The sequence below is a fragment of the Pituophis catenifer genome, unplaced genomic scaffold, assembly GCF_029215685.1.
Source record: "Pituophis catenifer annectens isolate HBS135680 unplaced genomic scaffold, rPitCat1.0.hap2 SCAF_3, whole genome shotgun sequence".
Taxonomy (NCBI): domain Eukaryota; kingdom Metazoa; phylum Chordata; class Lepidosauria; order Squamata; family Colubridae; genus Pituophis; species Pituophis catenifer.
In genome coordinates, this window is record NW_027256883.1 from 85695741 (window position 1) to 85716384 (window position 20644).

Below are 20644 nucleotides of genomic sequence, written 5' to 3' on the forward strand. Positions count from 1 at the left end.
AACATCATAGCAAAGGCAGCCAATGCTATCTCAATGCTACACTTCAGCCTGAACTCAGGCTGACAAGGATCCAGATCAGAGGTGGGTTTCAGCAGGTTCTGACCAGTTCTGGAGAACCGATAGCGAAAATTTTGAGTAGTTCGGAGAACCGGTAAATACCACCTCTGACTGACCCCACCCCCATCTATTCTCTGCCTCCCAAGTCCCAGCTGATTGGGAGGGAATGGAGTTTTTACAGTATCCTTCCTCTGCCACGTCCACCAAGCCATGTCCACCAAGCCATGCCATGTCCACCAAGCCACGCCCACAGAACCGGTAGTAAAAAAAATTGAATCCCACCACTGATCCAGATGATTTGCTTCATTCGGGGCACTCTGAAGTTGCATGTCAATCACACTAGGTTGAATCAGCAAGTAAACTAAAGTTTCCAATACACCTTTCATTTAAAATAAGATTGGTGAACATGATGCCCTGCAGATCTATTGAACTAAAGCTCCCATCAGCCTCAACCAGAACAAACCATAAACTTGTTTGTTGGGCTAAAGGAAGTCCAACACCCCTATAAAGGCAAACAGATTGGGGAAGACTGGCTGAAAGGATGCTGATAACCAACATCTAATCTGCCTCGTTTCCTCTATCTTCCAATGGGTTTTTATACCAATTATTAACAGGATATCTTGTTCCTCATTTCCTGCTCTATTGCTACCCACAACAAAAGTTTTTTTTTTAAAAAAACCCAATCCAATTGCTTTCAGTTCCAGATGAATAAATTGAGCCTACACAATAATGATAAACCCCCCAGGCCCAGAGAGGAAATAAGCCACTATAAAATGTTAAATCCTGTCATAAAAAATATTTACAAAAATGATATGATTAAATGAAAATTAAGTATATTTCCTCTCCCTACCTTTCCTCAGTGTATACCTTTGATAGAGAGTTGCAGCCAAACCTCGGCTATTTGGATAAGTTTCACCAAAATATTTCCTTCAAAATCTAATTGTCTGTTTCTCCACTTTAAATTCAATATATGAGGGCAGGGCACAACTTAGACACAGATCAGTGAGGAAGTGAGCAGGGAGTGGAATCTGCCATCTCTCCTCTCAGTTTAGCAGGAGAGACGCGGTCATCAATTCAGGAAAGAAGCTTTTCCTCCCTGGGTTGTAAAGGCTGTTTCTTCAAGGCCACTGTCTCCAGCAAGGTCTGAAGAGTGCCAAGTCAAACCTGGCAGAATATCATTTGGACTGGTCATCCAGCCAGTGCAAAACTCTGTCCTGGCTTGTAAAAGCAGAGGGGAATCTCTTCAAATAAGACTTGTTACCAAGCAGCAATAAGGCAACAGAGCAAGAAGGACAGGGAATTGTGGGTGGGAAAAGGAAGGATGATAATTGGGTGGGTCATTTTTCATTCAGAAAGTGTGTGGGGCAGTAAGATTTAGGATGTGTCTTTTATAAATTATTTCAAATTGCTCATAGGATATTTTTGAACATCCTCCATTTATTACTCTCCTACACTGTTGCTTTTTTTTTCCTTTTTCCTCTTGAATGTTCTTTCCCTGTTTCTCTGTTATACAATAGTATTGTTTTAGAGTACAGAATATTATTGTGACCTGTTTTATTCTGGCTACAGAATTTCATTTTTAATGTGTGCTAGAGTGCCCCAGAAAAAAATGACAATTATCTTTTACTCTGATGGGGACGTGGTGGCTCAGTGGCTAAGACACTGAGTTTGTCGATTGAAAGGTCGGCAGTTCAGCGGTTCGAATCCCTAGTGCCGCGTAATGGGGTGAGCTCCCATTACTTGTCCCAGCTTCTGCCACTCTAGCAGTTCGAAAGCACATTAAAAAATGCAAGTCAAAAAATAGGGACCACCTTTTGTGAGAAGGTTGCAGCGTTCCATGTGCCTTTGGCATTTAGTCATGCTGGCCACATGAGACCACGGAGACATCTTCAGACAGCACTGGCTCTTCGGCTTTGAAACGGAGATGAGCACCGCCCCCTAGAATCAGGAACGACTAGCACATATGTGCTAGGGGAACCTTTACCTTTACCTTTACCTGATGGGACTTCCATCTCTAGGCTTCAATAATCTAGCCAGCCACTAAATAAAAGCAAAGAGATACAAAAACATCTAACCCACTTCTGGTGTCTAGTGGCCATCCCAATTTTTGTCGCCTATATGGAAGGGCTAGTTCTCCTCCAGGAACCCAGTTTCCCTATCCAAGATTCATAGGGCAAATGGAAATGCTGAAGAAAGGTATGAGGCAAATACAACTCATTAGGATATAATAATTCTGGGTCTCTTCCTTCTACTTACAGAGGAAATCAGATCAAGCAACCACATATTTCACCATTATTTTTTATTAATTACCTAATCAGCCTCCAATAAAATAGATAATATCATACTCATATAATAAAGCAAATAGATAAGATGACGTCCAACACTAAGAACAGGCAGAATATAGAACTGGCTGTAAAAAGTTTGCCTCCTGCTAGTTAATACTTGTGCAGGAATGTTGCAGACTTCCCATTCTGGGACTCTGCTATTTGCTATTTTAGAGTGTACACACCTTGTTCTAAAGAGGCAAGTGGAGACAGAGATTTATTGCCAAATTGGCTATCAGCTGCCTTACAAAATCTCTGGTTGAGTCTAAGCAAATCATTTGTTTGTTATCCATTTATAGTATTTATAGATCATCCCAACAGAAATTGGGTGGAATAAAGAAGAAAAAAATATTGAAACCAATATAACATATATAAGAAACTATGTGGCCACTCAGAACCTTCACTCCAAGACAATGGGTTGCTAAAATACTCCTAAATGCTTCTGAAAGATCAGAAAAGTTAGAGCCATGCATGCTTCCAGTGATCCACAATATGAGGGCTAGTTCTGGTCCATACCTCTGGTCCATGCCTCTCTTTCAGGGGCAGAGTGAACCATAAATGTTCCTGAATACCCCAGATGCTCATAAGTGAACGGTTCCACTATCATACTAGGTTTCATGATATTTCTCTTCATCTACTCTCCTATGGCATCTAGGCGGTATTTCAAATTTTCCATAGGTTCACCAACCAAGCTGGGATAGCAACCTACAATTGACTATTATACTGATGATACTGAAGCCCAAGCTAACAGATGACTTCACCCAGTGGTTTCATATTTTAAGAACATTTTCAGAATGTTTGACTCCTGATCCACACAATGGTTTATACTGTTTTTGGTTTTAATTTTGATTATTCTGTTTAATAATAAAAAATAATCAAAATTGGAGAGTTATATGTCAGAGTTGGTAATAAATAAATAATGAGGGAGAAAACCCAAGAACGATAGACACATTCCATAAATACTACCTGGCACCACCTGCTCAAGTCGAAGTGAAAACACTGAAAAACATTCCTTTGAACTCCCAGCTATGATAGGTAGGCCAGAGGGATGTAGCCGTGCTTGATGAGAGATCTAATAAAACCAAATGGGGCATAGTCCTCCCATTCAGGTTGCTACAAAAGGCACTCACCAGTGAAGACAATGCTAATTCTGTCCTATGGTCAACCCTACATTCTGATTAGAAGTGATCCAGATAATCAGTTGACTCAATTGATAGTTGAGAACTTAACTACTATGTTCTCAACAAGTGTACTCAAAAAGGAAGTCTGAAAAGAAGCCAAAGTTGTCAAATATGATCAAATATGGCACATTCCTACTTCTTTCAATGCAGGTGGCGTCACACCCACAATTACGGTATAGATGCACAACTGAGGGACTGTTCATACCGCCCACTATATGTACCAATTCCTGGTCAAAAATTGGGTAATAGAAGTGTAATCATAGGGAATGCTTTATTTTACCCACATTGTCCCCCCTTATTTAAGTATGTCCAGGGTATATAAAATTGTACATACGCACAATGTCCTAAAGAAAATATATGGGCAGAACTGATTCAATCTGCACAATCATAAAATTACACACGAAAGTTTTTCTGGATTGTACCATTTCAAGATTCAGAAAACAGATTGCCTCTGTGTATATAGCCTAATGAGAAACAAGAAAAGAGTCTTTCCTGCCTTCTGAAAAATACCTTTCATAAAAAGTATGCTTTGTTATTCAATCACCTTCCATATCTTCCATCAGCTCTAATTTCTATAGGATGCCTATTTTAAGGTTAATTAAATGAAAGAAATGCTAAGATTACTGTCTGCTACAAAAACTAAATAGCCAACTACAACAGCTTTATTGTCTCTATCTTTTGCAAACTAAAAGTTCTGCTTGAATATTAACCATTAACTTGACTTACTGAAAGCAAAAACTCCTTATCTTTATACTGAGAGGCAAATGGAGAAAGCTGCAGGCTGGAATGTAATTTTGTGCAAATGGACAGCATTTGATTTTTAGTCCAGATCTGCTTTCCTTTCCTTTAGTGCAGTGGTCCAGTGGTGGATTGCCCCCAGTTTGGACCGGTTCACAAGAACCAGTAGTAAAACCAACTGGAGGCTCTGCCCACCGACCCGGATGTGTGCAGAGGAGCGCGTGCACGAGCAAAGCAAGCACGCATGCGTGATCACGTTACAAACCGGTAGTAACGGTAAGTAGAACCCACCCCTGCAGTGACTTGGTAGCCAAATGGGGGAGGGGGGAGAGGGGAACTGGTCACATCCGCACACACAGTTCGACTTGCATAAGCAGCGGGCCAACACTTACATGCATGCAGCTCAACTTGCATGAGTTGAGCTGCGCATGTATCAGCACATCATTTGCAGAAGTCGAGCTCTGTGTGTGTGCATGCATGCTGGTCTGCCACTCATGAGGCCCAGTTTCAAATAGGCCACAGCCTAGTAATGGGCCGTGGCCCAAGGTTTGGAGACCCCTGCTTTAGTGACTTTTTGTATGCGCATACACCTTTGAATCAGTCATGACTCTTTGTGGATGCCTGGACAAGTCTCTGCCATTTTCTTGGCAACATTTTTAGAAGTGGCTTGCCATTATCTTCTTTGTAGGGCTGAGATAGTGACTGGCTCAAGGTCACTCAGCGTGGGACTAGAAATCATGGTCTCCTGGTTTCTAACTTAGAGCTTTAACCACTACACCAAACTGATTCCCTCCTTCAGAAATACTGTAAAGATACTTATGAGATGGGGGGTGGGGGGCAGATATTAACCTAAGTCCCACAGGACATAGAGCATGTCACTGCACTTTGTCCAGTAATAATTCTCCAATTAGTTACAAGTAGGACTAAGTCTCAAGATCCTACCATGCATCTCAAAGCCCAATGGTATCACCTCTCTCTATGAGTTTTTCTGGGTGATCTTTGGCTGGGTGAACAGCCTCTCTGTTTAGCCTTACAGGTTGTGTGTGAAAATGAAGAATGAGAAAAAGATAAGAGAGGAAGAAGCAGTGAAATGGCAGGATATGACTGATACCATGTACAGGTATAAGAGAAAGAGAAAAATGAACAATATCCTCAATTGCCCAGTTTTGAATGTTCTTTAGTTCCATGTGGAATCTGATGAAATGCAACTGAATAGAGGTAGTTGAACTGGCTTCCTAATTTTTCCAAAATTCAGTTAATTCCAGATATCATCAATAGCTTTTATTTTACAAAATTCAGGGAACAGAAAGCATTAAATTTGATTCAAATAAGGCAGAGGTGGAAAAAACTATAGCTAAATGTTGAACTATAACCCTGTTTCCCCAAAAATAAGACATCCCCTGATAATATGCTCAATCGGGCTTTTGAGTGCATGCACTAAAATAAGCCTCCCCCTGAAAATAATCCCTCTTCAAAAATATTTAAACACAGAATGGAAATGAAATATGAAATATGAAATGGATAAGATAATAAAACATATAAAGAGTTTTTTTCCCCCTTATAGAGGACAATTTACTGTTAAATAATTGGTAAATGAGAATAATAATGTAATAAACTGTTAAATAAGAAAATGTTGGATAGAGGATTAAGCACAAAAGATTTGTAACCAATCAATATACTTTCTGTAATTGTAATGGATGATAATTGTTTTATGTTTTAAGTTTTGTTTAAAAATAAAAAAAATTTCCAAAAAAAAAAAAAGCAGAGCTGGAAATCAGGTAGGACAGCAAGATGAGCCCCATCTTCTCCACATGTCCCAAAATAATAAGACCTCCCCGAAAATAAGACCAAGTGCTTATTTCGGGGTTCAAAAAAATGTAAGAGAGGGTCTTATTTTCAGGGAAATACGGAACTTCCAGCAGCACTGGTCAACATGATCAGTGGGAAAAGATGCTGAGAGTTGTAAATTACCAGTAATAGTATCTGGAGGGTCAAACTTTTTCCGCTCATCATTAATAAGAAGCAAATATAGTTTGTGCCCTGTCTGGTGACTTAAAGTTTATTGTTCCTGTCATTGGGAAGGTTGCAAAGAACATACTGCATTCTCTCTCTTGCAAATGAAAGCCTCTTCTCTAGACTTCAGCCATATAGTTTGATGTGTTAGAAATCTAGGCTCCAGGAGATTGGTTAGGTTTGGTTTCATTCCGTTTTTCATTTTTGTCAATCTGCCAGCTTTGCTTCCTGTTACCTAATTTTTGTAACTCGGTCAAGTATACTGTATCAAATGGCAAAAATTTGGCTCTTGCTCTCTTTTGGCCTGCCAAAAAGTTTCTGCCCACCAGTGAATTTTGGCCACTTAGTTCCGCTGTCTTGCATATTTTCTCTCAGTCATTCTACATGATGTATCTGCAATGGATTTGTTGACTAAGACATTTGCAGAACTGTGAATTTATCTGCTGTCAGGCCAAAAAAAAAAATTGACATGAAATTTTATCATGAATGGGGGGGGGAGTGAGGAACAAGAGCTGAGGATTTTCATACATTTGTAGTAAATGTTTGTGCATTTAGTATCTAAAAAGGTTAAATCATGACAACTGGACCGAAGTTTGTTAATCTGAAATGTTTATCTGAAATATGTTAATATGATGTTAATCTGAAATGTTTCGTTACTCATCCAAGCAACCTCATCAGTCAAAATAAAAAAATTAGTTAGACATGTATGCATTTAGGTATTTATTTCTTCAGACATGGATTTTATCTATCACACATTTTATGCAAACAATTTATCCCTGTACTTTATTTGTAGGAATGTTTTTTCAAGATTTATAATACATTCTTTTTCTTCCTGTCAGCCCACATTGCAAAATTTTGAGTACTAATCTTTCTAATATTAATTAAGCCTTGATTTATGTATTGATTTGAAATATGAAATGAGGTAAACTTGTGAAGTAGGCTTCCCCTGTCTCTAGTCAGCACTATGTTAAAAAAAACCAGCTGCACATTATGCTTTCTATCCATGACCATTTCCTCATTGGAGGGGATAGGAAGAATATAATCCAGCTGCAGGGGAGCTGAGTTTACCCAGAGAGGATGAAGTGATTGTTTAGCTCTTCTCCCCTTTCCATCTTCATGTTATTTCCTGCAGATTGCCCAGTGGGGAAATACTCCTTCCAAAAGGCATGGACAGATCTGACAAGGGGTGATGAAGACCAGGAAAATGACACATCAGAAATGGTTATGTTTCAGTTGAAAAGGAAAAGACCCCCTGTGTAAAGAATAGATTGAATCTCAGATACAGCTATTTCACCTGAAGTTTGGAAACTATTTCATATGCTTAGTGATCTTGATGTAGAACGTGTAATCAGCAGGCCCAGATTTATGATCCCTGTCATTTGCTGAGACTACATGCAAATAAACACAAGGCTTACTGCGAGAATGTTTCAAAAGACAACCTGGCAATAGCAAAGCTAACCCTGCAACATCTTTATTGGGAGGTCTGAGGGAAACCTGTATTTCTGGAGTGCTTTACTTTAGTACTGTATTGTAGAGGCTGTCTTTTGGGTGGGGGGAGTGCAACCAATCTGGAGAACAGAGAACCAACCTGGCATATTAACAGGCTCCTTCAATCCTCTCTAGTGAGATCCTAAATGAGGGATATCAAACGCATGTTGTCACGGCGGTGTCACATGACCTATTGGGACTTTTTCCCCCTTCGCTAAACTGGGTGTGGGCGTGTCCACCACCAGATGATGCATCTGGCCTGCAGGCTGGGAGTTTGACAGCCCTGCTCTAAATGGTACAATTAATCACATGATTCTGTAATTGGGAGGATAGGTTATAAAGGTATTTTCCAGTGTCATCATAACCTTCAATGGTCACTAAGCAGGACTGCCTGCATTATTAAGAATGCAATTCTATGCAGGTCCGCACAGGGATACCACATTTAGACTGCAAAGATCCAGGCAATAGCACCAAAAATCTGGCACCTGTATAGCTTTGCTGCCATTTAATATGTGTCTGGAATTTTGCAGCCCTCCTTCACATGAGCTGATGTTTCTTTTGATGACTTCCTTACCCCCAAAATACTTGAGGTTGACTTAATAAGCCAAGATAGGAAACTTGTTGATGCACTACAATACCCAAGCTTGCTTGCTGGCTGGTTGGCTGGATGGCTGACCAAATAAAGGGTCATGGAAGCTTTAATTTGGAGAAAGCCACAACTTTCTCCCCTTCTGCATACACTACAAAGATGCCTGATAATAATAACAAGTTATGTTTTTGTCAGTTGGTAGCTGTATTGAATTATGGGGTCACAGATGTGTCACACAAAGCTTCAGTATAAGAAACTAAATGTTTGGGGGTTAGTCTGGAAGGAGGCGAACATAAAGATGTGAATACTTTATGAGCATGCTTTAAACGTGAAAGGATTGATTAAAAAAAAAACCTACATATTTATACAGGTTTACATAGTGGAAAAAAATGAATCAAATGGAGGAAATGGTACAGCCCTATAAATATTCACTCCATCACCACTATGCTTTATTATTTGTTTTGAGAGTTCACCTTTTGGAGGTGTTTTAGCTATAGTGTTGGATGGACAATGTTTTCTGCTTAAGTTTAAGTGTAGCATTTAGATCTTGTATAGTTCATATACACATTACTATCAAGTACTGTTAGTCCTGCATCAGCATTTCAGGGCCAGAGAGGAGAAAACCAGCAAAAATAAGCTGAAATATTCATGTTGTTATTTGGAAAGCACTTTTGTTACAAATCAAAAGTCTCAGGTTTTGGTGGGTTTGTTTTTTTTTGTTTTGTTTTCGGTTTTTTTGCTGTTCCCACAGCAAAATATAATGGAATATAAACAAGAGGACTTCAGTTTTGTTGGCAATCTTCCTTGCCATCATCCCTGCCAAACGGTGAAATTCACAGAAAAAAAGTTGATTGTATAAGTTAAAATTTCATTTTATTGGGAAACATTTGAGCAGAATTAAATACCAATGCTTACTTCTATCTGACCTTAGTGACAAATATTTCTATACACAGAAGCATTTCAATGCATTGGTACAGAAATGGTGTAACTTAAAGCTGCATCAGTTTCTAAAACCAAGGTCTAGAAAAGAGAGGATTCATGGTCCACACAGCTAACAGAATAAATTCAAATACTTTTCATGCTATGGGCCAAAGAATGCAGAAAAGATCAGTGCTATGTTATGTTCAGTGTTAAAGACTTTTTTAAAAAAAATATTCTATTAAACACTGATTCTGTCCACATTTGAAATCCACCAATATCTTCTGAAAATAAGATTAACCTTATTTATTTAAATAGAGCAGCTGTAGCATTTGAAACTTTGCTGTACCAATGTGTTGTTCAACCAAGAATTGGCTTGATTCATACAGTACATTAAACTGGAAACAGTAATTTTCTGCAGTGATTGGGTTTGCATAATACACGAAGTCCAGAACTAAACAAGCCACATAATGGTTGTATGATCCAAATAACTGAGATTTATTAAACAAGTCATGGTAAAACTAATCATAGTTTAGCATTATATGCAAAGCCTTTCTGATTCATACATTTCACACATAATTTAAACCCATAAAGTTTCTTTATGGATAGACACTAACACAATTGTGATTTACCATAATGTATGAACTCAAGTTCCTTATTTAAATAGAACTCACACCTAAATAAATATGTAAAAAAATGAAGTCACAGTTTGCTTAATCATGAATAAGCTGAATAAACAGTAGTAGTCTTGGTTCAAATAAAAACTAAACTATGAACCTTGGTTTACAATCAATAGTCTGAATTTATACACCGCATAAACAGGCAAATTACTGTGTTTTCTGAATCCAGCCTTTGGAAAAAACCAAAGTCCAAGCTAGTGATGAAAATAGTATTGTATCAAGAAAGGTACATTATATTTAATTAAAAAATTATATATTTTATCCAAAACATTTAGATCCAACAAAAAAATAAATTATTTTAGTTCTCGGGCTTCTATTCAGCTTCTGTCATAAAACTGACTGCAAGTGGCATACATCTTGTGACAGTTGAAATATAATAACACCATGTGCCTCCAAAATAAACAAGATAATGGATAACAAAAAATATAAATCTATCATATCATCCTGAGGAAAAACACTTCTGAAATAATTATCATTTCCTGAAAGGAAAAACCCAATTTTCAGCCACTCCCAAACTTAGACCTATTTCTCTAAACAACCAGACCAAATAGACATCTAACACCATCATCATCATCAAGCTGTTTTGATTCCTAAATCAGAACTGAGATCTATAGTTCCCACAGTATAAATTGGCTTGACAGATGATTTGATGGGTTTGATAGTTCTCCATAATGTTTCTAGGTCATGTTCTACTAATATTAATGACATCTGGCATTTAATGACATCTGGCAAAGCTATGTACATACAACTGATAACCTGGTGCTGATACAAAGACATATGGTGCCACCTTAGGCTGACTACTGTCAAAATAAAGATGACATGGTAATAAAAATATGCAGTCTCAATTTACAGCTAGTGCCATTTCACACTAACATCTTATGAAACTAATGATGAAGTTTTTAGATTTCTGCATTAGTAGGCAGATTTAAAGAAAAAGGATTAACCACACAGTATATTTATATTGGAAGATATGAGAATTCAACCTGTGAAAAGGATTTCCTAGCAACCACCTTAGAGAATTTAATGTGAAAGGACAATTCTGTGCAGAATCTGGAGAGACATGAACTGTCTCCATTAGATCAATTAATATTAGCTGATTTTTGTTGTTAATTTGAGGAGTTGCAGTAGTAGAATTATTGGGAACACTGAAAAGCAGCCAATGTTACCTCTAACTTCCGATATGCCGTGTAGAAAAAATGTTTTGTGCAACTTTTCCCGGACATCAAAAATTGTATCCCACGACATGAACAAGTCTAATTTGATATAGCACATGTGGACTTTGTGGACATGTCATTTTTCAATCATTATAGGGGAATTGCATTTAATAAAATTATAATGAATCTTGTTTTCAGAGCAGCTGTTTAAACACTGTCAGTCAATTCTTTTTAAGAAACTGAAAATAACATTCAAATAATAACATTTAGAATTTGGGTGGAAATGACAGTATCACAGTTACTGGAAGTGCTCATTTAAATTCCCCTCTCATAAGCTCTGTTTATCAGTCCAGAGTCTTATCTGCCTCCCAGCTGGTCTATCACCTCTCCTGTTACAAAGAGCTCTCCAGGTGTGATACCTTGTTTAAAGGCTCTGCACCTGTTGTTTCAGCTGCTACTGATGTAGCTTTTTTGCCTTTGGTCCTCTCTTCACAGCTGGGGCCTTTGTTGCTTTTGAATTCAAACTGACAGCCTGCAACACCTTCTCCCCCTCAGCCTTTCCTCTAAAATGTTGTAATGTGGATGGCAAGAGGCCACAAGGCCCTTAATAAGATCATTTGCATATATGGATAAACAAGAGCTGCTTTTTTTTTTAAGCAAAGCTTTGGGACAAAGTATACTGGATTTATCTCTTCTGAGCCATATACAGTAGTGGCCAAAATTGTGGAAACCTTTTGGGAAAAGTGTATTTTCTAAAACTAGCTAATAACACCATTTTTTTTGGAGTAGTACCATAAAATTATATGGAAATCAATGGAAAGATAATTTAATCAAGAATGTAATGCAATAACTTTTATGAAGGATTTGCTATTAAAATAGCAGTTACAATATAAAGAAGAAAAGTGAAACCTGTAGAAAAAATGAGATAGACAAAAATTATCACCATAGGAAAAAAAAAAAGATATACAAAAATTATCACGTCAGTTGGGTAACCTTTAGCATGAATTACGGCCTTACAACAACTTCCCATGGAGTGAACCAAGTCTTTTAGATCTGCAGCTGTTATAATGTGAAACCATGATTGAATGATTGCTTCTATTAACTGGGTTTTATTGCAGGGTCACTTCTGACTAATAAGTTACTTTAGTTAGCTTCATAGATTTTCAACTGGGTTAAGGTCTGGGCTATTCCTAGGCCATTCCAACAATGGAACTTCAACAATACACTTTTCTCAAAAAGTTTCCACAATTTTGGCCACTACTGTAGGTGGGCTGGGGGATGAGGGGTGGGGCACAAGAAGCCCAACATGAAAAGTACCTCATAATGTTATGACACAAGACATGTGACTTTCATATTTGGCCTTTGGTGTCTGGGGTCTTTTTCTGGCCCTTGTATTATAATCTCAGGTCAGAATGTTTTGCCTGCTCAGAACATAATTGATGCAATATCCTTATACTGATTGTGGCATGGGTGCAGGCTTTTGCAGAGGTAACTGTCAGCTATCAGTCAACAATCATTAAGCCATTTGACAGAAGAGAAAGGGTAAGTAAATGTAATTGGTATGTGAAACTCAATGGCAAGCAAAAACTCTTTGGTGGGCAATGAAGGGAAAAAAGGCCATCTTTGAATCCCCACAAGGACAAAAGTGTAGGTTTGTGCCATGACTCTACAATACACATTTCATCAATGGGCCATCATTGCAGTTTCTACCAGATGACCATGTTGAGCTGTGCTGTGATTTGTTTGGATTTTGTTTAGTAATGATATACCATTTCAGCTATTGTTATTTTTAAGCCATGGTTTATGATTTGGCACAGGAGAAGGCATTAACTATTCCCCAAATCTGTTTAGATTCAATTAGCTCAATGGTCAAAGGCAAAAAAAGAGTGGGGGGAGTTAAAATCTAAAACTCAGGAAGGCATCTCTGGATTATTTATTTATTTGATGGATGGATGGATGGATTGATTGATTGATTGATTGATTGTCTGTTTAAGAAAATTTATATGGCCACCCAATTCACTCTCAGTGATTCCGGGCATCTTACAAGGATAAAAGAACTATGGCATATAAGTATTATGACTGAGCTTCAGAATTAGAAATTGCCCTGTTCTACGGTATCATCAGAGAGTCAATTGAACCCTAAAGCTCTTTTTAATCCAGCATTTTTTCAACATTCAGCCTTGTGGGTCTAAAAAATCAAAAACTGAGCATGAAAATGATGACTTCCTCTTATCCTTACCATCTGGTATTCAATGGTATACTATCTCTGGATAATCTTTGGCTGAATTGCCCAACAATCACTGATATGTAATTCAGATACTACTTTTAAAAGCATAGCTAAATTAGTGACCATATCTCACGCAGAGTCTAGAATTCCATACAATAACCATATGTTTTGTTAAGAGATGCTTCCTTTTGTCAGGGATCTACTGCCAATTTCGAGTGGTAAACTTGTTCAGGATATGACTGAAAGGGAAATTAGAAGGAAGAAGAGCACAACGAAGGACTAAATTACTAGTGCCTTGAGCAAATTAAAGAAAAGAGGGGAACAAATACTGGTCTGGAATTTAAAACAACAAAAGGAAGGCAACGTTGTGGAGAGTTGTTGGTTTCGATCTATCAATGGAAACAGAACACAAAGCCAAACATAATAGGTATCCCCCCCCCAAAAAAAATCCCACAGCCATTTTAGTAATTGAAGTGCTTTTATATTATTTTTACCCACAACACAGTTGTCTAGCACTAAATGTCTAGTTTAATGTTCTGCTTTGGAAGATTTTTTTTCCTCATTTAGATGGATAATGCATATCTCTTTTTTTGTAGTCTTTAGGGCACTGAACTTGCTCTTTCTACCAGAATCTACCCTGAGATATATCATATAGGTTTAGGATTTGCTGTCAAAGGTTTCTGGCCAGTAATTAAAAAGGAATCCTTCCCAGAACTCTGATTAAGAGGCAGAGTTCTAGGGACACAAAACTTGATGAGTCTTGGTGATTTGTTTGTCTGTCTTCTGTCTGTCCCATGGAATCCCATCAAGTCTGAGCCTGAGTGGCACAGCAGACTAATGCTACTGTTAAAGGTAGTATTTAGCTTCCAGCTGCCTGCAATTACTGCGAGTTCAATTCTCACCAGGCTCAAGGTTGACTCAGCCTTCCATCCTTTCTAAGGTAGGTAAAATGAGGACCCTGTTTGTGGGGGCAATAAGCTGACTTTGTATAAAATATACAAAAGTATGAAGGCTATTGCTTAACGCCTTGTAAGCTGCCCTGAGTCTCCGGAGAAGGGCGGCACATAAATCCAAAAAAAAAAAAAAGTCCTTTGAAAACCCTTGGTACAGTAGATTCTGCTTCTTTACCCTTTAGGTCACTGTTCTTCAAAGAGGTCAATATCACACACACACATCCAAGAGTTGATGGGACTATCTAAAGGGTCGATTATTATTATTTGCAAGGCTGTGAAAGTAGTATTTATTAAATTATTTTCATATAATAAATGTGTGAGAAAGTCAACGAACAATCTGAAATTTCATGAAAGGGATTCATGAGCTCAAAAGTTTGGAGAGCCCTGCTTTAGATGGTAGATTGAAGTTCTCTGATGTTAATTCTGTGCTAGTAGAAATTAAGCACAACAGAGACAGCTGTCAGTTTGTTTTTGTTTATTTTGGTAGCCTGTTTTTTTTAAACCTGGAGGGTATTCAAAATGATGCTGCAGTCTGAAACACGAGGTCCACTCTACAATCACTTGAAAACAAAGTATATTACTTCCAGTAGCTTGAGGAACACACCAAGCTTACTGCAGGATCACCAAGGCTGTACCCCAAAACAGCAAAGAGTCAGGGCCCACTAGGGGGGATGCAGGCATTTTAAAAGGTGAAGGCCTATCAAAACCTAGGACATCTATTTTGTATTTTAAAATTTTGTAAATATTTTGTAAATTAAAATTTATCTCCTGGCGTCTGGACCATCCCCACCCTATTGGCCTTCCGAAAAGCTGTGAAGACCTGGCTATTCCAGCAGGCCTGGGGCCGTTGATCTCGCTCTTGCGATCCGGCGAGATCTGGCCATGAATGGTATGAATGAGTTTTAATGTTTTTAATTTTTAAATGTTTTTTATTAGGATTTTAAATGTATTGTGAGCCGCCCTGAATCTTCGAAGAGGGGCAGCATATAAATTGAATTAAATTGAAATTGAAATTGAAAACTGCCAAAAAAGAGGCAAAAAAGAGGAAGTTAAAATGTTGATTTCATACATTCAGAGAGGTTGTAAGACCATAAAAAAAGATACTGAAAGGACATTTGTGGTGCTCAGCTATATTTTTTGCAACCCTCCTTTAGCGGTTTCTGCCACTTCATTCTGCAGCATTTCTGTTTGAAACATAACAAAAAGGGATTCAAGAAATGGTGATAGATTATCCCTACTCTAATGGCCTTCCAAAAGCATGTAAGAAATTGGGTTTTTCAGGAGGCCTTTGAAATAGCACCAGAAAGGCTTTTTTTAAATATGTTTGTGTTCTTTTAGTAATTTGGAATGTTGTGGATTATCTGGAGTCCTAGTTAGATTAGGCAGTTAAGAAATCCAGTGAGTGAATGAATTAAGGCTGTTTCTTGGCTCTGATAATGGCACATATGTGACAAAAGCTTCCTGTGCCATTAAGGAAAGCTACCATCTGAAGTAACTATAAAATCCAACAAATGATAATGTATTCCATAGAGATTTTTTTTATCATTTGATGTTTTTTTTTTTAATGATCTGGTTGAATAGTGCACCTTAGTTGTTGAGTATTTTTTTGATATCCCTATTTAGCTGACTGCTAAAACCAGTTTTCAATGTTATAGTTCTATCCTATGATGAGAAAGATATTCTAGCTTCCTCATCTGATAACATTTTATGCCCAGCATGATTAATCTTTGACAGATAAAAATAAGAAAAATATATACAGATGAATTTGCGGAATCTATAATGCAATTGCAAATAGGCATATCCAGTTGCTTATGTGCTACATATTCATCACAAAATGCTATTTCAGATACTTTAAGCCTTCTATATTCCTTAAAGCATGTATTTAATTCTTGCAAATCCACTTCTTCATGCAGTATTAACATGAAGCCACACCTCTACTTATGAATCTGAATCAGCCTTGCTACGCTGAGAAAGTTTCTTTAGAAAGTGCCTAATTTCAATTATTCCAGTCTGTGAGCTAGGAGAGAATCATGTATGTTGCCTTTAGTTCAGTTAACCAAAGTAAATTGTAAACTGAAGTTGGGCTGCATTTCAAAATAATAATTTTAGCAGCTACAGTTCAATCCTGAGCAGATTTGTTCAAAAGTAAAAGGTGCTAATAAAGTATTACTGATAATATCGTATTAGACAAAAGAACAAGGATCTAAAAGACTCCGGCCAGACCACATATCTGTTTAAATCAATACCTTATTTCTAGATGAAAGATATTCCACCAAGCATTCTCAACTGGTGTTCAAGGGCATTATTGTTTCTGAACCCCCAGGATATCTATATAGCTGTCAAGCCTGGTTAATAGCCACTGAGAATTATCTATCAATTTAACGTATTCCCTGTTAAAGTTAATAAATCAATTGATTTTCCCATAGTATAACCTAATCTACCTTTAAAGCAGTGTATGCTATATACAGACACATAGGCTGCAGTTGCAAATTGTTACTCCAGATGATTTAACTATGGTTTACTTAATTAACCCAGTATCCTGCACTGACACAATATATGGAACCAAACTATGGGCGGAATTTGTACAACACTAGGTTAAGATGCAGTTGGCTGGTCAATATATCATATGAACATCTAGGCACATACCAAATTTCTGATTATGGATTTTTGTGGCCAGAAAGTTTTCCTTTTTTCCTTGAAGTATCACAAACGATAATGTGGTAGATTTTTGTCTTCTACTAAGTAGGTTCGAAGAGTGGTACCTCTCATATTTGAAATAACTATCCATAATTTACAAAATACTACTATATTAAAATTATAGCTTTTAATGCATATTAAAATTTACAATTATACTTTTAGTATAAAATAGACTTCACTTTCAAATACTATAAAGGAAGAATGGGATGTCAGAAGAGAAACCTGATGCTATCACTTCAAACAGTAGGTAAAGGATACCATTTTGGGCTGCTACTAGGATTGTTTAATTGTGTGATTTTCTTAACAATGCAGAGATTCACTTAACAACCATAGCAAATAAGGTCATAGAATTGGGTGTGACTCACTTAACAACTATCTTGATTAGCAATGGAAATTGTGTTAGTAAATTGAGGATTACTTGTAAATGCAATTTTCCTATTGAACCATGAAATTTTCCTATCCTTAGACTAATAGAACTGTTGTGAAGGTTAAAACAATGCACAGTGACATTGTATAGAGGAAGTAATATAAAATGATTAGAACTATATGTCAGATAAAAGTGTTTTAAAAAGACCTTTATTTAATTTCTAGTCAGCCCCTGAAATTTTCATTTGTCTCCTACAACTTTTGTATGACTTAAATCTCTGAAGAACCCCCATAAATCTAGTGTATCTTCTTACTATTTCATATGACTTTGCAATTCAGATATTACGTCTTATATATTAGGTGTCTGTGTGAACACGATTCAATTTCCAGCAAATGATTACAGTACTGTACTGCTGATGCACTGTGTAAATGCATATGGGTTATTTAGTGTTAACTCTCCAATAATCACTAGAACAATAGCTGTCACAATTCATTGGGCTATATGTAATCAAGCCAAATGGGTACATAAAAACTATTTACACATTATTATCACATGTTCAGTGCAGTAGAAGTAGGCAACAGCTTGTCTCTTAAAGGGGCCCGATATTTCAGTTTTGCAGAATGCTTGTATGTCATCACCATGTTCCCTTCAGCTGTCAGCAACTTAAAAAGATGGCCCATCTGTTCAGTATAAGAAAGACATTCCTTGTTCTTCCAGCATAAGAATCAGCACTTACTTGTTTATATAGTACATTTTGAATCCTGTTAATAACTGGAGTTCTTTTGGTGGATTACAAAGCTACTTACTGGCTCAGTCTATGCTATTCAGTTAATGAGGTTAAAGAATGGGTTGGTATGCAGACAAGTATATCCACTCACCATTCCGAAAGTGTTCCAGAGTTAAGGTTCAATGGTCAGGTCTGTTTGGTTGCTGGCCACAGCTGAAGTTCTACAGTTGGCCTGTAAAATGAGATCTCGCCTAGAAATTCTCAGAGTATACTTTGTGTCACACACACACACACACACACACACACACACACACACGTTCATAGAAAAATGGGATAAATATGGGTACTGATACTATCTGCACTGGCACTGATCTCATTTGGGCTACCATATATTTTTTGCGGATAGGTAATATTTGACTTAACATACTTGTTTAATGTCCTTTCAAAATTATGACAGTGCTGGAAAAAGTGACTTATAACCAGCCTTGCGTTTGGCAACCGGCATGTATTTACCATGGTTGCAGCAACCCCGGAGTTATTTAATCATCTTTTGCAACCTTCTGAGGGGGCTTCAAACAAGGAAAGTGAATGGAAGAAGCTGGATTCACTCAGCACCTATGGGATTCCCTTAATGACTGTGGCAAAAAAAAAAAAATCATAAACTCAGATGTGACTCACTTAACAACTTAACAACTTAGTAATAGAAGTTCTGGTCCCTATTATGGTCATAAATCAAGGACTATCTGGGTCTTCAATCTCTCTCCAAAGCAGGAGAGTGTAAAGCACTCTTTATTTAATTTGAATAGAATTTGCTTGTGTGTTCTTTAAATTCATCTGTTTATTCCAAGTGAGTGGCTGGATCAGACTTGTTGTATGAACACTAACAACATAGAGTAAAAGTACTTAGGAAAAAAGAAATAATTTGATGCAGAGAGCCAAGGAGATGACCTTGGAGAAACTAAACAGAGACAATGGTTGCAAAAACATGTTTGAAGCCTGGGAAACCAAGAAAGCATGAGGAAAAATGTTCAGACTGTCTCCCTTTTAATTCACTTGGATATAAGAAGGAACAAGGGGGGGTATACAATGAGGCTTTCAAGTTTCTGTTGCTACACATCAATAAAATATGGTTCTAATCAGATTTGTGGAACCTATTTCCTGACCTTGTCTGTCTTGAAGGGCTGACACTTGAGCTAGAGTGCAAAGTCATCAGTGGGGATGGAACCTGTGTATCCCACAGGAACCATTCCAGTGGTGGGTTCCTCCTGGTTTGGTCCGGTTCAGCCGAGCCGGTAGCGGTGACGATATGACATCACCGAACCAATTCTCCCCCCTGCCCTCCCACCCCCCCCACCCCCCACCCCCATTATTCTTACCTTTTATTTGGTTCCACCCCCAATCTATTGCTGCCTCCTGAGTCCCAGCTGATGACTAGAGGGAAAAAAAACTATTTAAAATCTTGCCGCGGGGCTTCAAAGGGCTGTCCTACAGCTGATCAGTGTTAAAAGCAAACAAATGAGTCGGGTCGTAAGTGCGAGGACCTTCCAGAAATGACTGACCAGCTAGCCACGCCCACCTAGTCACATGACCTCCAAGCCACACCCACAAAATAAGCCACGCCCACAGAACCGGTAGTAAAAAAAATTAGAACCCACCCCTGAACCATTCCCAAAGTCAGCTCACACTGTTGAGAAGGTCCTCTCCTGGGTTCATTTCATTTGGTGGAGGCACACAAAAAGAGTCCAAACAGAGTAGTGGTTGAGGCAGATACATTAGCCCATAGTATTCTGGACTTGAAAAATAAGACCCAGATCCTCCTTGAACTGTATTTTTGGAATTCATATTTTCTTTAGCTTATTTTCTTCAGAAAATATTTAGGAAAATGAGATAATGATAATTAGATAAGTTTGATGCAATGGTTTAGGTGCTGGCTTAGACAGCTATGAGTTCTAGGCCTCCCTTAAATGTGAAAGCCAGCTGGGAGGCTTTAGGCAAGTCACTCTGTTGTTACCATTAATGAGCCAAATAGTTCTTACTGGACTTTTCCTCCAATGTATTATTCAGCTTTTCAGAGCATTCATTTTCCCTAACACACCTAACAGCCTAAAAAGCAAGGTGATGACATTCACTGACTAACTTTTTATATCTATCTATACACACACACACACACACACACACACACACACACACACACAGCTGAAACTACGATTCATAAAACACATCAAGTTATTGATTAAACTAGAACCATTTAGATTAGATTAATTGACTAATCCAGAGTAGTAAGGAAAGAAACCAGACAACTTTGTGGTCAAACAAGTTGCAAAACCTGGGACAAGAATGAATCAGTATTCTTTACTGGAATTTTACCATCATTTTGCATTAGACAGCATAATCACTATCTCTTAATTACAACTTGGAGGTTTCTTGGTTTGCAGTTAAAATTACCATATATGATCAGAAGTAATTTCCATTGATTCAATTAATTCCAGCATAGTTTATACTGCTGTAAATACACAGTTTGGAGGTGGGGA